The following is a 24,088-nucleotide window of genomic DNA, read 5'->3' as shown; positions in this document are numbered from 1 at the left end:
TGTCTAATGGAGATTCAATGCTGCCTAGAATATCAGGCAAGCCTACTAAAGGACGACAGATACAAGCGGCCACTCCGGGTCAGACCCCTAGACATCCTGCAGAAATGATGAGCTGCATGCCATTCTAGGGGGTGCCCGTACAACAACTACACCCATTGCTTCCTTCCTCCCCCACCCCTCTTAGGTTACCTTGGCAGTTATCCCCCCATTTGTGTGATGAAGTAATAAAGAATGCATGAATTTGAAACAACTTTATTGCCTCTGCAAACGGAGATCAAAAAGGGGAGGGGAAGGTGGTTGGCTTACAGGGAAGTAGAGTGAACCACCATTCTGCACTCACTCAGCCTATAGTTGGACTGCTCCTTACTACCGTCCAGGTTTCATGAGCCCTGGGAGCAAGGGGTAGGCAGGGGTAGGTGTGACTTCACAGTGCTGCCGACTACGAGAGCAGCCTGAGGCAGAAGCCTCCATGATATTCCAGGCAGGACTGAATGTCCATTACACAGAACTTAAAGAGAGAATGACCTGAAGTCATTCTCTTTATTTTCCAGGCGCCCCTGACCGACCTCATCGAGGCCAGCCAGGAGCATCCAAGGGATAACAATAACGGATACCAATCATACTGCACCATCTGCCATCCGCAAGAGAAGGCAAGAGGATGCTGCTGTGTAGCACTGCAGTACCATGTCTGCCAGCAGCATCCAGTAGACATACGGTGACAGTGAAAAAAGGCCAGAAACAATTTTTTCCTGTTGTTTTCAAGGGGTGGGATAGGGGGGTGCTGACGACATGTACCCAGAACCACCCGAGACAATGTTTTTGATGCACCAGGCATTGGGAGCTCAACCCAGAATTCAAATGGTTGGTGGAGACTGTGGGAAATGTGGGATGGCTACAGTTGTCAGTTGCCCCTCCCTCCATGGGAACAACTGCAGACAATTGTTTCGCACCTTTTTTCCAAACAGATGCCATAGCACGGCAAGCACGGAGCCTGTTCAGCTCATCGCAGCAGTTATGAATGTTGTAAACACCTCATGTATTATTGTGCAGTTTATGCAGAACCAGAAGCTGAAAAACCAGGCGAGGAGGTGTCATAAACAGATAGCTAAGGGTTAATGTCTCTTTCACCTGAAGCACCTGACCAGAGGACCAATCAGGAAACCGGATTTTTTCAACTTTGGGTGGAGGGAAGTTTGTGTCTGAGTCTTTGTTTTCTGGCTGCCTGCTTTCTCTGAGCTTTGGAGAAGTAGTTTCTGTTTTCTAATCTTCTGTTTCTAAGTGTAAGGACAAAGAGATCAGATAGTAAGTTATATGGTTTCTTTTCTTTGGTATTTGCATGAATATAAGTGCTGGAGTGCTTTGATTTGTATTCTTTTTGAATAAGGCTGTTTATTCAATATTCTTTTAAGCAATTAACCCTGTATTTTGTCACCTTAATACAGAGAGACCATTTGTATGTATTTTTCTTTCTTTTTATATAAAGCTTTCTTTTAAGACCTGTTGAAGTTTTTCTTTACTTCAGGGAAATTGAGTCTGTACTCACCAGGGAATTGGTGGGAGGAAGAAATCAGGGGGGGAGATCTGTGTGTGTTGGATTTGTTAGCCTGATTTTGCATTCCCTCTGGGTGAAGAGGAAAGTACTTTTTGTTTCCAGGACTGGGAACAGAGAGGGGGAGTCACTCTGTGTAGTTTCACAGAGCTTGTGTCTGTGTATCTCTCCAGGAGCACCTGGAGGGGGGAAGGGAAAAAGGATTATTTCCCTTTGTTGTAAGACTCAAGGGATTTGGGTCTTGGGGTCCCCAGGGAAGGTTTTTCAGGGGGACCAGAGTGCCCCAAAACACTCTAATTTTTTGGGTGGTGGCAGCAAGTACCAGGTCCAAGCTGGTAACTAAGCTTGGAGGTTTTCATGCTAACCCCCATATTTTGGACGCTAAGGTCCAAATCTGGGACTAAGGTTATGACAGGAGGCAACGGCAGTGCAGTGACGAGAGTGATGAGGACATGGACACAGACTTCTCTCAAAGTGCTGGCACCAGCAATGTGGACATTGTGGTGTTAATGGGGCAGGTTCATGCCGTGGAACACCGAGTTTGAGCCCAGGAAACAAGCACAGGCTGGTGGGACCACATAGTGTTTCGGGTCTGGGATGATTCCCAGTGGCTCCGAAACTTTTGCATGCATAAGGGAACTTTCATGGAACTTTGTGACTTGCTTTCCCCTGCCCTGAAGTGCAAGAATACCAAGATGAGAGCAGCCCTTATAGTTCACAAGCGAGTGCAATGCCAGACAGCTACTGGTCAGTTGGGAATCAATTTGGAGTGGGCAAATCTACCGTGGGGGTTGCTGTCATGCAAGTAGCCAACGCAATCATTGAGCTGCTGCCATCAAAGGTAGTGACTCTGGGAAATGTGCAAGACATAGTAGATGGCTTTGCTGCAATGGGGTTCCCTAACTGTGGTGGGGTGAAAGATGGACTGCATATCCCTATATTGGGACCAGACCACCAAGGCAGCCAGTACATAAACCGCAAGGGGTACTTTTCAATGGTGCTGCAAGCACCAGTGGATTGCAATGGACGTTTCACCAACATCAACATGGGATGGCTGGGAAAGATTCATGACGCTCGCATTTTCAGGAACTCTGGTCTGTTTAAATGGCTGCAGGAAGGGATTTACTTCCCAGGCCAGCAAATAACTGTTGGGGATGTTGAAATGCCTGTAGTTATCCTTGGGGACCCAGCCTACCCATTAATGCCCTGGCTCATGAAGCTATACGCAGGCACACCTGGACAGTAGTAAGGAGCTGTTCAACTATAGGCTGAGCAAGTGCAGATGGTGATAGAGTGTGTCTCTGGACGTTTGAAGGGTCGCTGGCACAGTTTAGTGACTCACTCAGACCTCAGTGTAACCAATATCCCCATTGTTATTGCTGCTTGCTGTGTGCTCCACAATCTCTGTGAGAGTAAGGGGGAGATGTTTATAGTGGGGTGGGAGGTTGAGGCAAATCGCCGGGTGGCCGATTACATGCAGCCAGACACCAGGGTGATTAGAAGAGCACATCAGGAAGTGCTGCGGATCAGAGAAGCTTTGAAAATCAGTTTCATAACTGGCCAAGGTACCATGTGACAGTTCTATTTGTTTCTCCTTGATGAAAACCCACCCTCTTGGCTGGCTCGAAAATTCCCTGTCAGCAAACCGCCCTCCCCCCTTCAATCACAGATAGGAAATAAAGTCACTATTGTTTAAAAACCATGTATTCTTTGTTAATTGATTATAAAAAATAGGGAGATAACTCACATGGTAGCCCAGGTGGGTTGAGGGGGGGAGAATACGAGGGAAGGAAGAGGCCACTTCAATACTTGTTGAATGACAGCCTTCTGTCCATTGGGGAGGAGTGGTTGGGTGCCTGGAGCCAACCCCCCTCCCCTGCGTTCTTGGGCGTCTGGGTGAAGAGGCGGCTATGGAACATGGGGAGGAGGGAAAGCGGTTAAACAGGCAGTGGCAGTCTCTCCAGCTGACATTCCTGAACCTCCACCAGACACCGTATCATGTCCATTTGTTCCTGCAGTAGCCGCAGAGTTGCTTCATGCATCCTCTGATCTTCCTGCCACTACCTCTCCTCACGTTCACTGGCCGCTGACCTGTTCTCTGCTATTGTGTCCCTCCACCCTTTCTGCATGAGCTCAGAGAACATTTCATTGCACATGCGTTTTTTTCGCCACCTTATCTGAGATAGTGTTCGGGACAGAGGAGGGAGGCTTGAAACATTTGCAGCTGCAGGAGGAAAAAAAGGGAGAGAAGTATTTTAAAAGATACATTTTACAGAACAATGGGTATACTCTTTCACAGTGAACAACACTATTCACATTACATAGCACATGTGATTTTGGTACAAGGTCATTTTTTGCATCTTATATCAAGCGCCTGCGCTTTGGTGTTTAGACATCAAACACATCGGGGAACAGAATTTGGCTTGTAGGCGGCCATGGTAAGCTATAGTCTTTCGGCTTCTGCAAACTTCATAACAGCAGCGCCCTTCTTTCCCATACCAAGCAAAGCCTGTTGAGTTGTCCATTTAGGGCTGCGATTTTTGTGCTAATGTGCAGAAGCAGAAACCAAACTAATGCCCCCCCCCCCGCATTGCTTTTCTGTGGGATGACTGCTTTAACCCTCCCCACACCACGTGGCTGGTATCAGGGAAGATCCCTGCTAACCAATCGAGAACAGCTCAGCTCCAATGCCCACCCCCCTTGGATAACTGTGGGGAGGATTTCTTTTCAGCCACAGGCAAACAGCCTGAGGATAACACAGAAATATAAAGAAGGGATGTTGCTTGAATGCCAACAAATACCGGGACCATATGCTGCCAGGCTTTGTCATGTGATGATACCAGATTACTTGCTACTAGCATGGCGTGGTAAAGTGTCCTACCATGGAGGATGGAATATGGCTGCTCTCCCCAGAAACCTTCTGCAAAGAGTACCTCCAGGAGAACTTCATGGAGATGTCCCTGGAGGTTTTCCATTCCATCCCCAGGCACATTAATAGACTGTTCCAGTACCTGTACTGGCCATGAATACATCTCAAGTCCTCAGGTCAAATTAATTATTAAAAAATGCTTGCTTTTAAAACATGTTTTACATTTACAAAGGTACACTCACCAGAGGTCCCTTCTATGGCTTCAAGGTCCGGGGTACTGCCTTGGGAGGGTTCGGAGGGTATTTCAGTCAGGGTGAGAAAAAGATCCTGACTGTTGCGGAGAATGGTGTGCTGTGTGGTCTCCTCAACCTCAACGTCCTCCTCCTCATCATCATCTTCCCTGTCTGCAAAATCCTCAGGCATGGCTACTCAGAGTATCGCATCATCGGAGTCCACGGACAGGAGTGGGATAGTGGTGGTGTCCCCCCTCCTGAATTGCCTTCAGCTCAGCGTAGAAGCGCCATGTCTGTGGATCTGTGCCGGAGCATCCATTTGATTCTTTGGCTTTCTGGTATGCTTGTCTCAGTTCCTTAAGTTTCACCCGGCACTGAGTTGAGTCCCTGTTGTGGTCTCTGTCCATTATGGCCTTGGAGATTTTTTCAAATGTTTTGGCATTCCGTCTTTTGAAACTGAGTTCTGATAGCACGGATTCGTCTCCCCATACAGCGATCAGATCCTCCCATATGGTCCATGCTGATTCTCTTTTTCGATTCTGGGACTGCATGGTCACCTGTGATGATGAGCTCTGCATGGTTACCTGTGCTGATCAGCTCTCCATGCTGGGCAAACAGGAAATCAAATTCAAATATTCGCAGGGCTTTTCCTGTCTACCTGGCCAGTGCATCCGAGTTCAGATTGCTGTCCAGAGTGGTCATAATTGTGCACTGTGGTATAGCTCCCAGAGGCCAATACCATCAAATTGCATCCACACTAACCCTAATTCGAACTGGCAATGTCGATTTCAGCTCTAATCCCCTCGTTGGGGAGGAGTACAGAAATCGATTTTAAGAGCCCTTTATGTCAACAAAAATGGCTTCGTTGTGTGGATGGGTGCAGGGTTAATTCAATTTAAAGCTGCTAAATTCAACCTAAACCTGTAGTGTAGACCAGGCCTCAATGTATAATAAAGGTCAGAGCTAGTCGTATACATTTTTAGACAAAGTACAACTATAACCCACTGGATGGTGTGGGTTACAGTCACCCGCTGTGCCTGATCTACAGATAATATGAGTATGTTACAGCAGTGGCTAAAGAGAGCTGTGTCTTTAGCTGAAGCTGAAGAAATTAACACTGTTAGTTGTGGAGATCCACTGTTGAATCCCTGGCATTGGTCAGGATGGCAACCCTCACAGAAGAATCATATAGGGAATTGGGCACCAGTTTCTTGGACCCACCACCCACCCACATACTGTAACTGTCCCAGGTTCAGTCTTCCTCTGATTATCCAACCATCTCCACATCAATTTTCATCTTTCTACCTCTTGGTTTTCTTGCCATGTCAAAACCAGTGACCTGACTTCCCGCAGGTGAGCTTCAGCTCCCCTCAACATTTTAGCCTGCCCACATCCTTCTGTTTCATCCTCCTTTGCATGTTTGATCTTAGCTAATTTACTCCATTTCCTTTCCCTCCAACCCCAGCTTCTATTGTGTTGACTACTGGTCATGAGCTCCCACACTTCTGGCATCACCTGAGAACCAGTTTGAACAAAGACCCAACACCAAATAATGTTGGGGCTCATAGGAAGAAATAAAATGGCTTTTTTGTGGTACAGTTTCTATTCTGTTCTACATTGATTCTTATACCATGCTCATCACTGTAGCAGTTGAGCTCTTGAACATTCAACTATAATTCCAGTGTAAAAATTTTGCATTTCTTGTATTACTGTAATTTGCATCCATACAATGAGAGATCATACCAGAGCTTCTGACTGGTGTAGGTTCAGTGGATCTTTGTTTCAGTTCCCACAGGTTTACACCCGTTAAATTCTGTTTTGAATTTGGAGTTTGACAGGATGGAGCTCTCATCATGCAAGATCCCATCTTACATCTACAGTCTATTTTTCAAAAGCAATTATCTTACCCATTCTGACTTTCCCCATTTTATCCAGGTAGCTCAGTGATCTGCTATCCAATGTCTTCTGATGAATAATCCTTTAAAGTGGTATTTGGCTACTGGTGGGGGGGCAAAATGATATGCTCAAAAAGGCAAAAATGTCCTAGTTGGAATTCTACACCTAAATTCCCCAAATTTCAGTGAGTTTCACTGAAACTTGGTGAACCACTGAGTGAGGTGCATGTTCATAATAAAATCAGAAGTTGGGTGAAAGTTACTAGCTGTCACGTTTTGATAGAAAAGTCTGATAAAACCTTCATTTACAGTAGATTTTATATAATATTTGAACAAACATTTCACAATAATATTAATAACCAGCGTGATCCCAGCTTTCATTTGATACTTCACATGACATTCTTTGGTGGAACAGAATGTACACACCAAAATCAGGACATTCCTGTAACTCTCATGCCAGTTGGCACTAAGGGGTTTGTTGTGGAAAATCGACCACACCGTTGATTTTAGATCAGACAGCCCACGGCTCTTTTATTGATTACAAGTGTGCACACAGGGAGAAACAGCGGTTGCCTAGGCAGAGGGTCGACTGCTCTGGCCTTTACAAATTTTACCAAGCTTATAAAGGTTAAAACCGCAAAATGTAGCACGCTGGTTATACATGTTATTTGCCTTATTTGAAATATAACGTTGATGATAAGCAAGCTGACCAATTAATTCTCCATCTATGGCTTTTCCTGTTATTGTCCTTGCCAGTCAAGTCTGCGGTTTGACCGTTCTAGCACCTTTTCTGTAGTCCTGACAGCAGGCTCAGCTGTTGTAACTTAACAGATATTCTGGTTCTTCTTCGAGTGATTGCTCACATCCATTTCAGTTAGGTGTGCGCGCCGCGCGTGCACGTTCGTCGGAAACTTTTTTACCCTAGCAACTCCAGTGGGCCGGCAGGTCGCCCCCTGGAGTGGCGCCGCCATGGCGCCCAATATATATCCCTGCCGGCCCACCCGCTCCTCAGTTCCTTCTTACCGCCGTGTCGGTCGTTGGAACTGTGGAGCGCGGCATAGCTGTCCTCCACGTCCCTAGCTCTCCTTGTTATCTCTCAATTACCTCTCGTACTGTTATAGTGTTAATTAGATTGTTAAGTGTAGTTAGATAGTAGTTAAGTTAAATAAGTTGTAAATAGTTCTTCGCCGGGGGCTTAGCCCTTCCCGGCACCCGGCACCGGGCTCATGCCTGGTTCGCCGGGCTTCAAGCAGTGTGCGGCCTGCAAGAAGCCTATGCCCACCAGCGACCCCCACGACGCATGCCTGAAGTGCCTGGGGGAAGCGCACAGATCGGACAAGTGCCGCATCTGCAAGGCTTTTAAGCCAAGAACAAAGAAGGAGAGGGATCAAAGACTCCGAACTCTCCTTATGGAGGCGGCACTTGACCCGGCGGCTTCGCAGGCCGTGATCTCGGCGCCGGCACCGGAGCGCACCGGCACCGAAAAGACTCCCCGGCACCGACCTTCTCCGGCACCAGGGACAGAACCGAGGCCGTCGAAGACTACTCCTCCGGCCAGGCAGACCCGACTGGAGCGCCCGGCCTCAACATCGGCCGCGGCACCACCGGCACCGTTGACTCCGGGCCCGGCGGGTCCGTCGAGTCCGGTGCCGCCAAGCTCCCCCATGAGATCTGGGGTTGAGATATTGGTCCCGTCCACGCCGGAGACCTTCGCCTCGGCTCGGGACCTCATAGCCCTGACTGAGCCCACTCAGCTGCCACCCCCGGTACCTCCGGTGCGGGTCGTGTCCAGAGGCAAGCCCATGATGTCGGCACCATCTCGGGACTCACGCTCACGATCGAGGTCCCGACGCCACGGTCGCTCCAGATCCCGCCGCCGCTCGCAGTCCCGGCACCGCTCCCCTCAGCGGTACCGGTCGCACTCGCGGCACCGGTCGGCCTCAAGACGGTCGCGGTCGGACTCCAGCCGCCGATACCGGCGCCGCGACTCCAGGAGCCAGTCCCGACGTTACTCGCCGCACCGGTCGACCTCCCGGCACCGAGCTGGTGGCAGGTCCCGGTCCCGGTCGACCTCCCGGCACCGCGTCGGTGGCAGGTCCCGGTCTCGATCCCGGCACCGAAGCGACGGCCGGTACCGGTCCAGATCCCGGCACCGTGACAGAACCCGGTCCCGGTCCCGGTCCCGGCACCGTTACTCCCGGCACCGGTCCCCGGCACCGAGACGTTCGCCCGTGCCGACCCGCGCGGACCCTTACCAACCAGGGTCAGCCCCGCCGTGGCCTTCTAGACAGCCGTCGGTCTCTTCCCAAACGGACAGCGGGTATGCGCTGGGCACCGACCGGCAAGCGGCGCTATTTGGCGATCCGCCTCAACAAGACCAAGGCCCGCAGCAATGGGGGTTCTGGACACCCTGGGCATACCATCAAGCCCAGGGGCCCCAACAGCTCCCTGCTAGGCCTGCGACGGCGGAGCGCAGGGCGCCGGAAGCCTCATTGTCTCGCCCCCCTCCCTCCCCGGATGGGGAGGAAGGGTCCAAGCAACAAGATTCCGCTCTGGCTCCTGAGGCAGAGGCGAGGGCCGAGGGAGACCCTCCATTAGACACTCTCTTGCCGGGGGTCTCCTCATCCTCCTCCCCTGATGAAGCGGTGGCTGGTACCTCCTCCAACAGCCCCCCCCGCTGGATCTCAGGGCGCACCAAGACCTCCTCAGGCGAGTAGCTCAAAATCTGAGTCTGCAAGCCGAGGAGGTCTCCGAAATAGAGGATCCGATTGTCACCATCCTCTCAGCAGATGCTCCCACCAGGGTCGCCCTGCCCTTCATAAGAACCATCCAGGCAAACGCCAACACCATCTGGCAGTCTCCGGCCTCCATCCCCCCTACTGCGAAGGGCGTCGAGAGGAAGTACATGGCCCCTTCTAAAGGCTATGAGTACCTCCATGTGCACCCAACACCGTGTTCCCTGGTGGTTCAATCGGTGAACGACAAAGAGCGTCATGGGCAGGAGGCTCCAGCCCCCAAATCCAGAGAGGCCAGGCGAATGGACCTCCTCGGCCGTAAGGTATACTCGGCTGGGGCGCTGCAGCTCAGGGTTTCCAACCAGCAAACCCTGCTGAGCAGATACGCCTTCAACTCCTGGGTGGCAGCAGACAAATTCAAGGAGCTGCTGCCACAAGACGCTCGCCAAGAATTTACAGCCATCTTGGATGGAGGCAAGAAGGTTGCTCGCACGTCCTTGCAAGCCTCTTTGGACGCTGCAGACTCGGCTGCCCGTACCCTCGCATCGGGAGTAACGATGCGTCGCATCTCCTGGCTGCAGGTTTCTGGCCTTCCGCCGGAGCTCCAGCATACCATACAGGACCTCCCTTTCGAAGGCCAGGGCCTGTTCTCTGAAAAGACAGACCCCAGACTCAAGAGTCTGAAAGATAATCGGGTCATTATGCGGTCCCTAGGGATGCACACACCGGGAAAGCAACGCAGACCCTTCCGGCCACAGCAACAACAACAGCGCAGGCCGTATTCCCAGTTCCGCCAGCGGCAGGACCTTAACAGGCGCCGCGGCAGGAACGGAAGGCGCAGGCATTCGGGGAACCAAGGGGGGCAGAACCAAGGCCCCTCTAAGCCCCCACCTGGACCTAAGCCTTCATTTTGAAGGTGCGCCCGAGGGCGCAGTAACAGTTTCCCCCATGGATCCTTCCCCCCCGTTTTCCAACCGCCTTTCGTTTTTCCTCCCGGCGTGGTCCCAAATAACATCGGACCGCTGGGTCTTACGCACGGTGCAGACGGGATACCGCCTGCAGTTTGTATCATTTCCTCCTTCCCGCCCCCCTTCCTCGTCCCTCTTCAGGGACCCCTCTCACGAGCAATTCCTTCGACAGGAGGTGCGGACGCTCCTCAGCAAAGGAGCTATAGAGGCGGTTCCGGAAAACGAGAAAGGCAAGGGGTTTTATTCCCGCTACTTTCTGATCCCCAAGGCCAAGGGAGGCCTCAGGCCTATCCTCGACCTGCGAGAGCTCAACAAATACCTGGTGAAGTTGAAGTTCCGCATGGTATCCCTGGGGACCATTATCCCATCCCTGGATCCGGGAGACTGGTACGCCGCCCTCGACATGCAGGACGTGTATTTTCACATTGCCATTTGGCCACACCACAGACGTTTCCTTCGCTTCGTGGTGGGCCCCCTTCATTACCAATTTGCAGTCCTCCCATTTGGCCTGTCCACGGCCCCGAGGGTGTTTACAAAATGCATGGCAGTTGTTGTGGCGCATCTTCGGCGCAATCGTATCCACGTGTTTCCTTATCTGGACGATTGGTTGATTCGGGGCACGTCGGAACAACAAGTCTGCAGCCATGTCCGCGTGATCACCGGCATGTTCGCCACTTTGGGCCTCCTGATAAACACGGACAAGTCCACCCTGATTCCCACACAGAGGGTGGAATTCATCGGGGCCGTCCTGGACGCCACTGTGGCCAGGGCCTTACTGCCATTGCAGAGGTTCCAGGCCTTGTCGGCGATTGTTCAACGACTGCGGACAGCCCCCTTGACATCAGTGCGGACATGTCTAACCCTGTTAGGCCACATGGCGGCTTGCACCTTTGTGACCGGTTACGCTCGGCTCCGCATGAGGCCCCTCCAGTTGTGGCTCATCGATCATTACAGGCCGACAAGACAGCCGCTAGACATGCTAGTCACAATCCCCCAGAGGGTGTTAGATTCTCTCGGCTGGTGGCTAGACCAGTCCGTGCTATGTGCGGGTCTCCCTTTCCACCCACCTCAGCCCTCGGTGTCCCTGACAACGGATGCCTCAGATCTAGGCTGGGGAGCCCACCTAGGGACCCTGAGAACGCAGGGCCTGTGGTCCCAGGAGGAGGTCGGGTTACACATCAACATGCGGGAGTTGAGAGCGGTCCGCCTTGCTTGTCAAACGTTCTGTCATCAGCTTCAGGGTCGCTGTGTCGCGGTGTTCACCGACAACACGACGACCATGTATTATATCAACAAGCAAGGCGGCACCAGATCCTCCCCCCTGTGCCACGAGGCGATGCGACTCTGGGACTTTTGTATAGCCCACTCCATTCACCTCACGGCTTCCTTCCTCCCCGGAGTACGAAACACGCTGGCGGATCGATTGAGCAGATCCTTCCTGTCGCACGAGTGGTCCCTTCGCCCGGACGTCGCCCTCTCCATCTTCCGGAGGTGGGGTTATCCCCGGGTGGACCTCTTCGCGTCCAGGGGGAACAGGAAGTGCCAAGCGTTCTGCTCCTTTCAGGGCAGGGAGCCCGGGTCGATAGCGGATGCCTTCCTTATTCAGTGGTCGACCCACCTGTACTATGTGTTTCCCCCGTTCCCTCTGGTCCACAGGGTCCTTCTGAAGGTGCGCAGGGACAGGGCTCACGTGATCATGGTAGCCCCGGCATGGCCCAGACAGCACTGGTACCCCATGCTGCTGGACCTGACCATAGCCGACCCAGTTCCCCTGCCCCTTCACCCGGACCTGATTACCCAGGAGCACGGGACCCTCTGTCACCCGGACCTGCAGTCGCTGCACCTAGCGGCGTGGCTCCTGCGTGGCTGACTGGTTCCGAGCTGCGCTGCTCCACGCCGGTGAGGGAGGTGCTTTTGGGCAGCAGGAAGCCTTCCACGAGAGCGACATATTCGGCCAAGTGGAAGCATTTCTCCTGTTGGTGCGTGGAGAGAAATCTCCGCCCTATGGAAGTTTCGGTAGCCGACATCTTAGACTACGTTTGGTCCCTCAAACTGCAAGGTCTGGCCATATCGTCGTTGCGAGTTCACCTAGCAGCTATCTCCACCTTTCACCCGGGTGCGGATGGTCGCTCTGTTTTTTCTCACCCAACGGTGTCTAGATTCCTTAAGGGGCTGGAACGTTTATACCCTAACGTCCGTCCCCCTGCTCCAACCTGGGATCTTAACCTGGTGTTGTCCCGACTCATGGGACCCCCCTTTGAACCGTTAGCCACTTGCTCCCTGCTTTACCTCTCTTGGAAGACTGCCTTTCTAGTAGCTATCACCTCAGCTAGACGGGTGTCGGAACTCCGGGCTCTTGTGGTGGACCTCCCATATACGGTCTTCCACAAAGATAAGGTGCAGCTGAGACCACACCCTGCCTTTCTCCCCAAGGTGGTCTCAGCCTTCCACGTCAACGAAGAGATATTCCTCCCGGTTTTTTTCCCGAAACCTCACTCCTCAGGCAGGGAGCAGCAGCTCCACTCGCTTGATGTCCGTAGGGCGCTCGCGTTCTACGTGGAGAGGACTAAGCCCTTCCGCAAATCCCCCCAGCTTTTCGTGGCGGTAGCGGACCGCATGAAAGGGCTTCCTATCTCCTCCCAGAGGTTATCCTCTTGGGTAACGTCCTGCATCAGGACCTGCTATGACTTGGCCCATGTCCCTACGGGCCGTGTGACTGCGCATTCTACCAGGGCGCAGGCGTCGTCGCTGGCTTTCCTCGCCCGTGTGCCCATCCAGGAAATCTGTCAGGCAGCGACCTGGTCATCGGTCCACACCTTTGCTTCCCACTACGCCCTGGTCCAGCAGTCAAGAGAGGATGCGGCCTTCGGATCTGCAGTGCTCCATGCCGCTACTTCTCACTCTGACCCCACCGCCTAGGTATGGCTTGGGATTCACCTAACTGGAATGGATGTGAGCAATCACTCGAAGAAGAAAAGACGGTTACTCACCTTTGTAACTGTTGTTCTTCGAGATGTGTTGCTCACATCCATTCCACACCCGCCCTCCTTCCCCACTGTCGGAGTAGCCGGCAAGAAGGAACTGAGGAGCGGGTGGGCCGGCAGGGATATATATTGGGTGCCATGGCGGCGCCACTCCAGGGGGCGACCTGCCGGCCCACTGGAGTTGCTAGGGTAAAAAAGTTTCCGACGAACGTGCACGCGCGGCGCGCACACCTAACTGGAATGGATGTGAGCAACACATCTCGAAGAACAACAGTTACAAAGGTGAGTAACCGTCTTTTCCCCTTTATCCAATTCTAGTTCCCCTTTTTGGGGCCCTGACCACATCTTTCTGCCTCAGCATGCACTTTGTACAGAAAAACAAGTTTAGCAAAAGTTAAAACTCTTGCTCTTAGCTAAAGGCTTTTGGGCCTACTCTTACTCTATTCTCAGCAAAAAGCCTGGGGCCTTGGGTAAGGTAGGGTCAAGGGGGCGGGTTTCCCTATTAGGGTTTTTGGGTCACACAATGCTGGGCTTTGGAATGAGGAATAGCCTTCCTCATTATGGGTCTGATTTAAAGCCCACTGAGCACCACTCTTGAGCTCTCCTTTACTTCATAGGGTATTGACCAAACTTTATGGGTTAAATTCATCACTGACATAAACAAGCACAATTGTAATGAAGTCAACAAAGATTTGCTTGCGCCAGAGGTGAATTTGGCTCTAGCTCTCTGAAAGAAACATGGCAAGAAAATGTTCTTTAACTGTTTATATTTTTATTGGTAATTCATTTTTACATTAAATTTTGCCAAGCGCACCCACAGTTTTGCACACTTTCACACCTGCTATATTTCCCTGCATTGTTGAAGTTCCTCCTCTCTTAAAACAACGAAGAAATATAGTTCACTGTGAAAAGTGGAGGCAGAGAAAATTAGTGGGTTTTTTCACTGCTCATCTCCAGTAATGATAGTATCTATTTTCACACACTTTCATCCTTTGACCCTCATGGTTTCATTACTGCTTTGCTAGCAGTTACCTCGGTTTCATCAGTTAATGGTGACAGGGGAAGCTTTCCTTTACAAGATCTTTTGTAAAGAATCTTCCTTTGGGAAGCTAACTGACATCCCAACCATTTTCGTAATGAGCTATTGATTTTCTTGTGCTTTCTCTTTCTGTCAGACATGGGAACTTCATGCTTTAAAGATGCTATAAATAGGGAAGCAATTCAAACAGTATATTGTGTACCATATTTTGAGCTCCTATTAACTCTTGTTCATCTTTCTCTTCCTCTTACTGTTTTCTTAACTTTTTAATGCTCTCTCTACCATGCAGACATATCTCCAAAGACCAGGGCCGGCGCTTCCATTTAGGTGACCTAGGCGGTCCCCTAGGGCGCCAAGATTTGGAAGAGCGGCAGACTGCTTCGGTGAACCTGCAGCAGGCGTGCCTGCGGACGGTCCACTGGTCCCGCGGCTCCAGTGGAGCATCCGCAGGCACTCCTGTGGCAGGTCCACCAGAGCCATGGGACCGGCAAGCCAGCCCTGCACCTAGGGTGCCAAAAACCCTCGCGCCGCTCCTGCCAAGGACTTGATATACCACCACAAGTTTTAAGTTCTAAAGCACTACAACTTTTCAGAGAGTCCTTTGTCTTCTCTGAAACTTCTGAAAAGTGGAGCAAAAATATTCTAAAATGGGAAGAAACAAGCAAGTGAGCAAACAAACAAACCCTGAAACCTCACCCCAAAATATTTGTTTTTTCAAGGTAAATGTATATAAACAAAATAAATTTATGGGGCTGACTCTGTGTCCTTATCCACTTCATTCATGAGGTACAAGGGAAATGGAAACCTCCTCTAACCTGCTTGGGATACCCCCCAGCAAGGACCAGCACTGGTGAGACCTCATCTGGAATACTGCCCTGGAATACTGTGTGCAGTTCTGGTCTCCCATGTTTAAGAAGGATTAATTCTAACTGGAACAGGTCCAGAGAAGGACTACAAGGATGATCCGAGGAATGGAAAACTGTCTTATGAAAGGAGACTCAAATAGCTTGGCTTGATTAGCCTAACCAAAAGAAGGCTGAGGAGAGATATGATTGCTCTTTATAAATATATCACAGGGATAAATATCAGGGAGGAAGAGGAATTATTTAAGCTCAGTACCAATGAGGACACAAGACCAAATGGATATAAACTGGCCATCAGGAAGTTTAGACTTGAAATTAGACGAAGGTTTCTAACCATTAGAGGAGTGAAGTCCTGGAATAGCCTTCCAAGGGTGTAGTGGGGGCAAAAGACATATCTGGCCTCAAGACTAAGCTTGATAAGTTTATGGAGGAGATGGTATGATAGGATAGCTGAATTCTGGCAATTAATTGATCTTTGATTATTAGCAGTAAATATGCCCAGTGGTCTGTGATGGGATGTTACATGGGGTGGGATCTGAGTTACTACAAAGAATTCTTTCCTGGGTGCTGGCTGGTGAGTCTTGTCCACGTACTCAGGGTTTAGCTGATTGCCATATTTGGGGTTGGGAAGGAATTTTCCTCCAGGGCAGATTGACAGAGTTCCTGGAGGTTTTTCACCTTCCTCTGCAGCATGGGGCATGGGTCACTTGCTGGAGGATTCTCTGCACTTTGAGATCTTTTAACCACAATTTGAGGACTTCAGTAACTCAGACATAGGTTAAGGGTTTGTTACAGGAGTGGGTGGGTGAGATTCTGTGGCCTGCGTTGTGCAGGAGGTCAGACTAGATGATCATAATGGTCCCTTCTACCTTAAAGTCTGTGAGGGTACGTCTACACTATGGGATTATTCCGATTTTTACATAAACTGGTTTTGTATAACAGATTGTATAAAGTCGAGTGCACGCGGCCACACTAAGCACATTAATTCGGCAGTGTGCATCCATGGTCCGAGGCTAGCGTCGATTTCTGGAGCGTTGCACTGTGGGTAGCTATTCCATAGCTATCCCATAGTTCCCGCAGTCTCCCCCGCTCCTTGGAATTCTGGGTTGAGATCCCAGTGCCTGAAGGGGCAAAAATCATTGTCGCGGGTGGTTCTGGGTAAATGTCATCAGTCATTCTTTCCTCCGGGATAGCAACGGCAGGCAACCATTTCGCGCCCTTTTTCCCTGGATTGCCCTGGGAGATGCCATAGCATGGCAACCATGGAGCCCTTTCAGCTTTTTTTTACTGTCACCGTATATCTACTGGATGTTGCTAACAGACGCATTACTGCAGTGCTACACAGCAGCATTCATTTGCCTTTGCATGATAACAGAGACGGTTATCAGTTGTTCTGTACCGTCTGCTGTGCCATTGTAAATTGGCAATGAGATGACGGTTATCTGTCATTCTGTACCGTCTGCTGCTGTCATGGGTGCCCGTGACTGAGGTCGGCCGGGGGCGCAAAGACAAAAATGGGAATGACTCCCCGAGTCAATCCCTCCTTTATAGTATCTAAAAATAGAGTCAATCCTGCCTAGAATATGGGACAAGTGTACTAGAGAACCAGTGTACCAGAGAACCAGAGAGCACAGCCGCTCTGCGTCAGATCCCAAATAAATGATGAGCTGCATGCCATTCACGGGAGGTGCCCCTGCAACAACTCCACCCGTTGCTTCCCTCCTCCCCCAACCTTCCTGGGCTACCGTGGCAGTGTCCCCCCCATTTGTGTGATGAAGTAATAAAGAATGCAGGAATAAGAAACAGTGACTTGTTAGTGAGATAAAATGAGGGGAGGCAGCCTCCAGCTGCTATGACAGTCCAGGCAGGAAATTAAGCGGTGTGGGGGACAGGAGCTCAGCACCCTGCTGCTATGATAGTCCAGGCAGTACAGAATCTTTTCTTTACACATGAAAGGGAGGGGGCTGATGGAGCTCAGCCCCCAGTTGCTATGATGAGGATGGTTACCAGCCGTTCTGTACCATCTACTGGGAATGACCAGGAATCATTCCTATTTTTACCCAGGCACCCCCACCTGAGGCCAGCCAGGAGCACTCACGGGCTCATGACGAGGACAGCTATCAGTCCTTCTGCACTGTACCGTCTGCCACCGGGGAAGGGTGGAGAGAGGATGCTACTGTTTACTGCTGCAGCACCGTGTCTACCAGCAGCATGCAGTATACATAGGGTGACATATAAAAAAGTCAAGAAACGATTTTTTCCCCCTTTTTCCCCGTTTTTCCACGATTTTTTCCCTCCCCAGAGGGGGAGGGGGGTTAAATTGAGGAGATAGACTCTGAACCACCCCGGACAATGTCTTTGACCCTACAGGCATTAGGAGCTCAGCCAAGAATGCAAATGATTTTCTGAGACTGTGGGGACTGTGGGATAGCTGGAGTCCTCAGTACCCTCTCCCTCCCTCCATGAGCGTCCATTTGATTCTTTGGCTTTCCGTTATGCATGTCACGCAGCACTGTGCTGTGGACTCTGTATCATAGCCTGGAGATTTTTTTCAAATGGTTTGGCATTTCGTCTTCTGTAACGGAGCTCTGATATAACAGATTTGTCTCCCCATACAGTGGTCAGATCCAGTATCTCCCGTACAGTCCATGCTGGAGCTCTTTTGGATTTGGGACTGCATCGCCACCCGTGCTGATCAGAGCTCCATGCTGGGCAAACAGGAAATGAAATTCAAAAGTTGGCGGGGCTTTTCCTGTCTACCTGGCCATTGCATCTGAGTTCAGATTGCTGTCCAGAGCAGTCACAGTGGAGCACTGTGGGATACCTCCCGGAGGCCAATACCGTTGATGCGGCCACACTAACCCTAATCCGATATGGTAATACCGATTTTAGCGCTACTCCTCTCGGGGAGGAGTACAGAAACCGATTTAAAGAGCCCTTTATATCGATATAAAGGGCCTTGTTGTGTGGACGGGTACAGCGTTAAATCGGTTTAACGCTGCTGTAATTGGTTTAAACGCGTAGTGTAGACCAGGTCTGAGCCTCTGCAGGTATAAAGCTAAGAGAGCTGACACCTATACTGGGATTTAGAGGGATTGGGAATGACTGGATAATGATGTTTCCTCTTTCTCCCCCTCTAAAGTCAGTGGAAAATGATTTTTTTTAGCACTTGTGAAAATCAGGCCATTATTTAGTCAACTAAATATGCATTTAGGAACCTAATGTTTAACGTCTTGGCTTTTGCTCTTTCTCCTCAAGTTCCAGTTTCTCTGTCTCAGGTGTACATTTTCAAAGGCCCAGCTTCCTTTACCATGCGGATATACTGTACTTGTCCATGCACAAACTTGTGACTGCAGAGAGCAGGTGCAAAGACCTGTACAAACACCGTAAATAATTTAAAGTCTACAGGAAAACATGCCTCTTTATTGACATTGGTCGGTGCAAATTTTAGCATGTGTGCAAACCAAGATATAAATGTGTTAAGCCTGCATGCAAATATTAGAATCTTTGACACATGCATATAGATGCATTTTCACTTTCATTATGTGAGCACCAGTAAATTTATTGTCATTTGGAGCCCATGTAGAAAATGAGATGAAAGGAGCTATGGGAAGAGAAGGCTTGTATTGCCCATCTTTTTAATCAGGAATGGGCCTGAATTTACCTACTGAGAAGCATTAATTATGAGTGCATCTTTTAATAAGTTGCCTTGTCTGGATAGCTATACAGTATATTAAGCACATTCAATTATTATTAAAAAATGACATACCTAAACATATTCAATTTTAAACAGGCATTAAAAGCATTTGTTTTGTTGCCACTTACATAGCTAACATTATCAAAAGGTTCTCTTCATAAAAAGCAAGTCCTCAGAAATGGATTAAAGAAATCTGAACCCCAAGACTCCCACCCTTCACAGTCTTCTGCCCAGCTCTACCCCCATCTCTGCTTTGGAAGATTTTGGCATATATCCACACAAGATCCATATGCTAAATTTGTAAGTGGCTTGCAACTGCTCCTTTTTTGGGCAGGCTGGAGATTCTCTCCCTATCACACCATGCTCCCTGCCTTTCAAGCTAGCTGGGTTCAGTTCAGGAGTGAAGACAGAGCCCTCATTCACTCAAACAGAAGATTGTGTGGGTTCCCACCATCATTACCTCAGCATAGCATTGGCCAGTGGCAGGAGAGACAGCATGGCCCCACAAGCAACAGCACAGTGGTATCCCTAGAGCTGCAGCTGGCCCTGTTTGCTCTTGATCATGGGTGTGGATTCTTCCCTGGTTCTAAAAGCCATTGTGCCTTCCTCAGTTGAAGATGGTTTACAGACTCAAACAGATGTCACAGGCAGCATGGTTTCACTTTTTGAAGCTTTTCTTTGCAGCCATGTGGGCTAGAAATGTTATTTTCCTAAATGAAAGCTTAGTCTGATATAATCACGACTCCAGGAGCTGGAGACAAAAGCACAGGACTATTGTTCCTCCTATTGTTAATCCAACCATAGACATTTCATTCATATATACATATATCATAAATGTTCACCATTTTTGAAACTGTTGAGTCTCCTCCAAAATGTTCCAGGCTACCTATTTAATATTCATAGTCTGTAACAATAACATAAAATATATGCTTGTTCTTGTAAAGCAGCTAACAGCTTTCAATGTATTATGGAAAGATTCCTGAATGGAGTCAGAAATTTCTGGCAAGTAATATTAATGTAAGTGTCTACTGAATTAAAGCACATACAGTAAGCATTGTGATGGGTGTCCTCATGGTCTGAGGGTTTACCAGATTCTCCATCAACCCATTCATGTTTGACAGCTGGTCATTTATTTTTATTGAGATTATTTTGTATGGTTTGGTTTATAATCACTGACCAAACAGAGCCAATGCCCATTAATAATTGTCACCTATCTAGTCCTTCACTAATATATAGTGCCTCTTAACCTTGATTTGTTTAGTAGTTTCCTTTCTTCTATTACTTTAATTGATTTCTGGTCCTTAAATAGTAAATTGTTTGATTCTGTGCTCATAGAAATGTAGCCAACTTTCTAAATCCCTTCATTTTTAAATATTTAACGAGTCTGGAAAAATCACCTTCACAAAGACCTTTCAAATCATTCCATAAATAAACTAATACAAAGCACACAAGTTCTGACCTCAGTTAGACACTGAAACTCCAAGCAATTAAGTCAGCAATTATTATCACATAGGGGCATAGAAGGTTTTAAGAGATAAGAAAGGCAGAAAGCACATCTTTTTTTGATTGCTTCCCAGGAGTTAGTAGTTATTCTCCACAATAATTTGTTCTCTTCCAAATACTGCACCTAACTCTACTGCACACTTGTGTTCTTTTACTAATTGTTCCTATTGCTGCTTTTTGATCATTGATTCCATCTAACAACTAATCTATGTGTAACAACTGAGATTCCCTCTGAATAGCCTCTGCTCTAAAAAAATATCTATTTAATGATTCTGTCCTTTTTTTGAGTAATTAAGGTCCCCGATCCCATCTAAAAGAAGATGAAAGGTGTAAAAGTTAAGGAAAGCGAGCTAGTGTTTATGGTGGCTCAAGGTGATGTAACATGGAGTTATGGAATGAAACTGAGAAAATAAAAGTGTAGGTTGAACAAGTTTCTCAGTAGTTGACTGTGAAATAATCTTCCAAGAGCATTGGGGGAAGACTGTGTCATTAAATAATAATGTGCAGTAAAGGACAATGGGGTGAGGAGGAAGAAAGAAGAAAAAAGAAAACACAATAAAAAAGAATCAAGAGAGAAAAAGGACAGAATAAGACAGATGGTGGCAAATGTGTCAGGAGATGGTGGGAAGGGATAAGGGAAGGCATGCCCATGCAGCAATTCCTCCTAAGGGGCTCCACCAAAAAGACTTGGGAGCCAGTGTCCTAAACAGAAACAGAATGAATACAAAATGAGATTATATGGAAGTTTGGAGATAGACCAATATCAGATTAGGGCAGCCTTGTTGATGTCAAGTATTAAGCAGTGAGAACAGCTGCCTCTGGGACTGTTGGCTGCACATACACATGGTTGTGAGCATCTGGCCTTTATGTGAAGGAGTAGCTGAGACTCCCTTACAATGGAGGGAACATCCACCATCTCTCTCTTAGTCTCACTAAAGCCAGTGAAGTGAAATGTGACAAATAGGACTTACATGCTTTAAAGGAGTCACATGCTGAAAATACCTTGATTAACTGGGACTTAATGACTCGCCCAAGAATCACAGACAGGCAAGAACAAAACAAGAGTTAGAATTCAGGACCTGTCAGCATCCAACTTTGAGGTCACTTGACCACATCATGTTCTCGCCTACATTATTGTCAGACATGATTTTTATAGGGAACTGTAGGAGCTGAGAATGCTCAGTCTCTCCCAGAAATGGATCATTAGTCCCTTTGTTATCTTTAATTTCAAGCAATTTATTCTACTCCACAAGCAGTTCTGCCAAGGAGTCCAACCTTCTGTCCTCAGTGATCTGCAAACCTTCTATATTCCTTCATATTTACCCCTCCCCCAAAGCTTTTCACTCCACTGCCATGTTTCTGTTAAGCATATTCACTTAAATGGAACAGTCACCTGTTTTTGTCGTTAAAGGGCACCTGTCTGAAGACGTTAAAGACCTCAGAGCAGCACATCAAAAAGGTTAATGGCAAATGAAATGATGCATTTCAGTGATATTCTGGACCTCATTAAAATTTCGTATCAGCTACTGGTCTTTTTAAGATTCCCAGCTTCCACCGAATATCTGATTCTGCCCTTGTAATTTCGTTAATAATTCAAAAACTTTTGTTTTAAACACCACATATCAGCATCACTGTCAGCATCATGCTAATAACTTTAACATCACCAGAATTTAAAAGAAGGGAGTTCAGAGTGGAGGCAGAGGATGAAGACTTGGAATCAAGCCTTGCAGTAGCAATCAATCAAAGGGTGTGTATTTTCCATTGAGGAGCATCAGCCCACTAAAGAGGACATTGTATTTATTTATATAATTAATATTTTATCATATGCTAAATAAAATGCATTTATTTTATAGGAATATTCTTACGCAGCGCAGCTATAAAATGCAAATAACAGATCATCTAATGTAGACATTTCACAGTTGTTTAATGTCTGTGAGCTAATACTATATCACCAGACTTTGCCTTTCAAAAGATAAAGAGAGAGTTAAAATGTGTGTGTGTGCGCGCGCGCGCGCGCGTGTGTGTGTATAAATCTTCATCTATAGACTTTGACATAACTCACCCACAAGTGGAGGATAAGTAGGATGCAATTTCATCAAGTTAATTAATTAATAGGGCACCAATTTAATTTTTATTTATTTATATATTTATTATGTTTACTTATATAGAGTAAAATTTAACAGTGGTGTAGAGATCCAGAAAGAGACCAGTGCACCACCCAGATAAGCAAGGACTCAGACTTAAATGGTGCACAGACCTTGTCTTTGCTCACTTCACAGGAGTGTTAATTTCATCTCTTGTGCCAGAAGTGTGCTAGGTATTTTACAGAAAAACATATAGACAAGGTCTCTGTTCTGAAGTGACCAGACTATAGAAATCTTTTTTGTTCTGACTTCTCACATATAACAATATCTAATGCAGTATGTAACCTTACTAAAACATAAGCCATATCTCTAGTTGGGATAAAATGGTCTAGGTCTACTTGAGGATCTGGCTCTTTAGAGCATTGACTTGGGTTTCCATTTTTTTTCAGTTTATTCTTTTGACAGCCATTGCTTAGGAAGTATCTCTTTTCACTTTGGCTTAGAGAACAAACAGTGTTTGCCAAAGGTGTGTCTCCACACAGAGAATTTAAAGAAAGTCTGAATAAAGAGGAGTGCTAATAAATCAATTCCATAGTGAACCTACGTGTCATAAGGTTTAGTCTCACAATAGTAACACCCCAAAAGTCATACTATAGGGTAATCTAAGGTTATGTATTTCCCCCACACTTACAGCATATTATCTGTTGCATTATACTCATATGATGAAACTGAGTTCTGAACACTTTGTGGATTGCATTGCATATGATTGCCTCAGTCCTGAGCAGTGGATCAACAATGGATTTCTTAGTGACCACATGCTAAGCCTCTGAGTCCTGAGTAATATTCATCCCAAAGTCTTTTTTCAACAATAATATCATTGGGGTCTTGATGTCCATTCCAAAACTTGGGTATATTTCTGCATATGCAACATCATATAAGATAGCCCATCACACACACAGTAAGGGAAACAGAGTGGGAATTTTACCATTGGCAACAAAATAGCATTTATGTAAATGAGTCACTTTTATTAGATCTATAGTAAAAGAAATCTTTACTGAGAAACTATTGAAAGATTTCACAGTGTGTCCGCAAAAGAGTGAATACTATATGCCAGAACACCACATGCCATAAAACAAGGGAGATTTGCCAAGCTGCAGACAAAGATCCATGCAATAAAATTGCTGGAAGCAGATTGGTGACTTAGCATTATGCCTGCAGCATGTGTGCAAAGCATTTGCTTATTTTCTATAAGACAATTGGAGTTCTCTTTCATACATAGGCATGAGGTTAGGTTATGTTATGGAAGTACAATATATGGATCTGAATGTTTCAGGATCCATAAAGAGACATGATTAATAACTGAGAACTACTTGTAAATATACAGTCAGAATCATATTGAATGTGATGCTGTATAAATGAAGGTTGGGTAGGTTAAATTCTCCAAGTGAGGTACAGATATGTAGTTTCTTTCTTGAAAATCTTGTATTTTTTCCTCCTCTTACAGAAAATATTTAAAGAGTCTCTTCATTCTAAAGGGAGTCCTTGGACTTACAACACAATGTGTTCTTCAGAACTGGGTTGTAAGTCAAAAGTTTGTAATTCGAAACCGTTTTTCCCATAGGAATCAATGGTATGAAGGGGGGGGATTGGTTCCTGAACCAAGGCTTGA

The 24,088-nt window shown here is 47.6% G+C and overlaps 1 long non-coding RNA gene across 1 annotated transcript in view; it reads left to right on the top strand.

Annotated features, from left to right (window-relative positions):
- The window catches only part of LOC127044264 (uncharacterized), a 794,940-nt gene that overhangs the window by 240,246 nt on the left and 530,606 nt on the right, over positions 1-24,088 (top strand). The window lies entirely within an intron of this gene.

Source organism: Gopherus flavomarginatus, chromosome 2, assembly GCF_025201925.1.
Source record: "Gopherus flavomarginatus isolate rGopFla2 chromosome 2, rGopFla2.mat.asm, whole genome shotgun sequence".
In the NCBI taxonomy this organism is placed as follows: Eukaryota; Metazoa; Chordata; order Testudines; family Testudinidae; genus Gopherus; species Gopherus flavomarginatus.
This window is presented reverse-complemented; position numbering and strand designations above follow the sequence as displayed.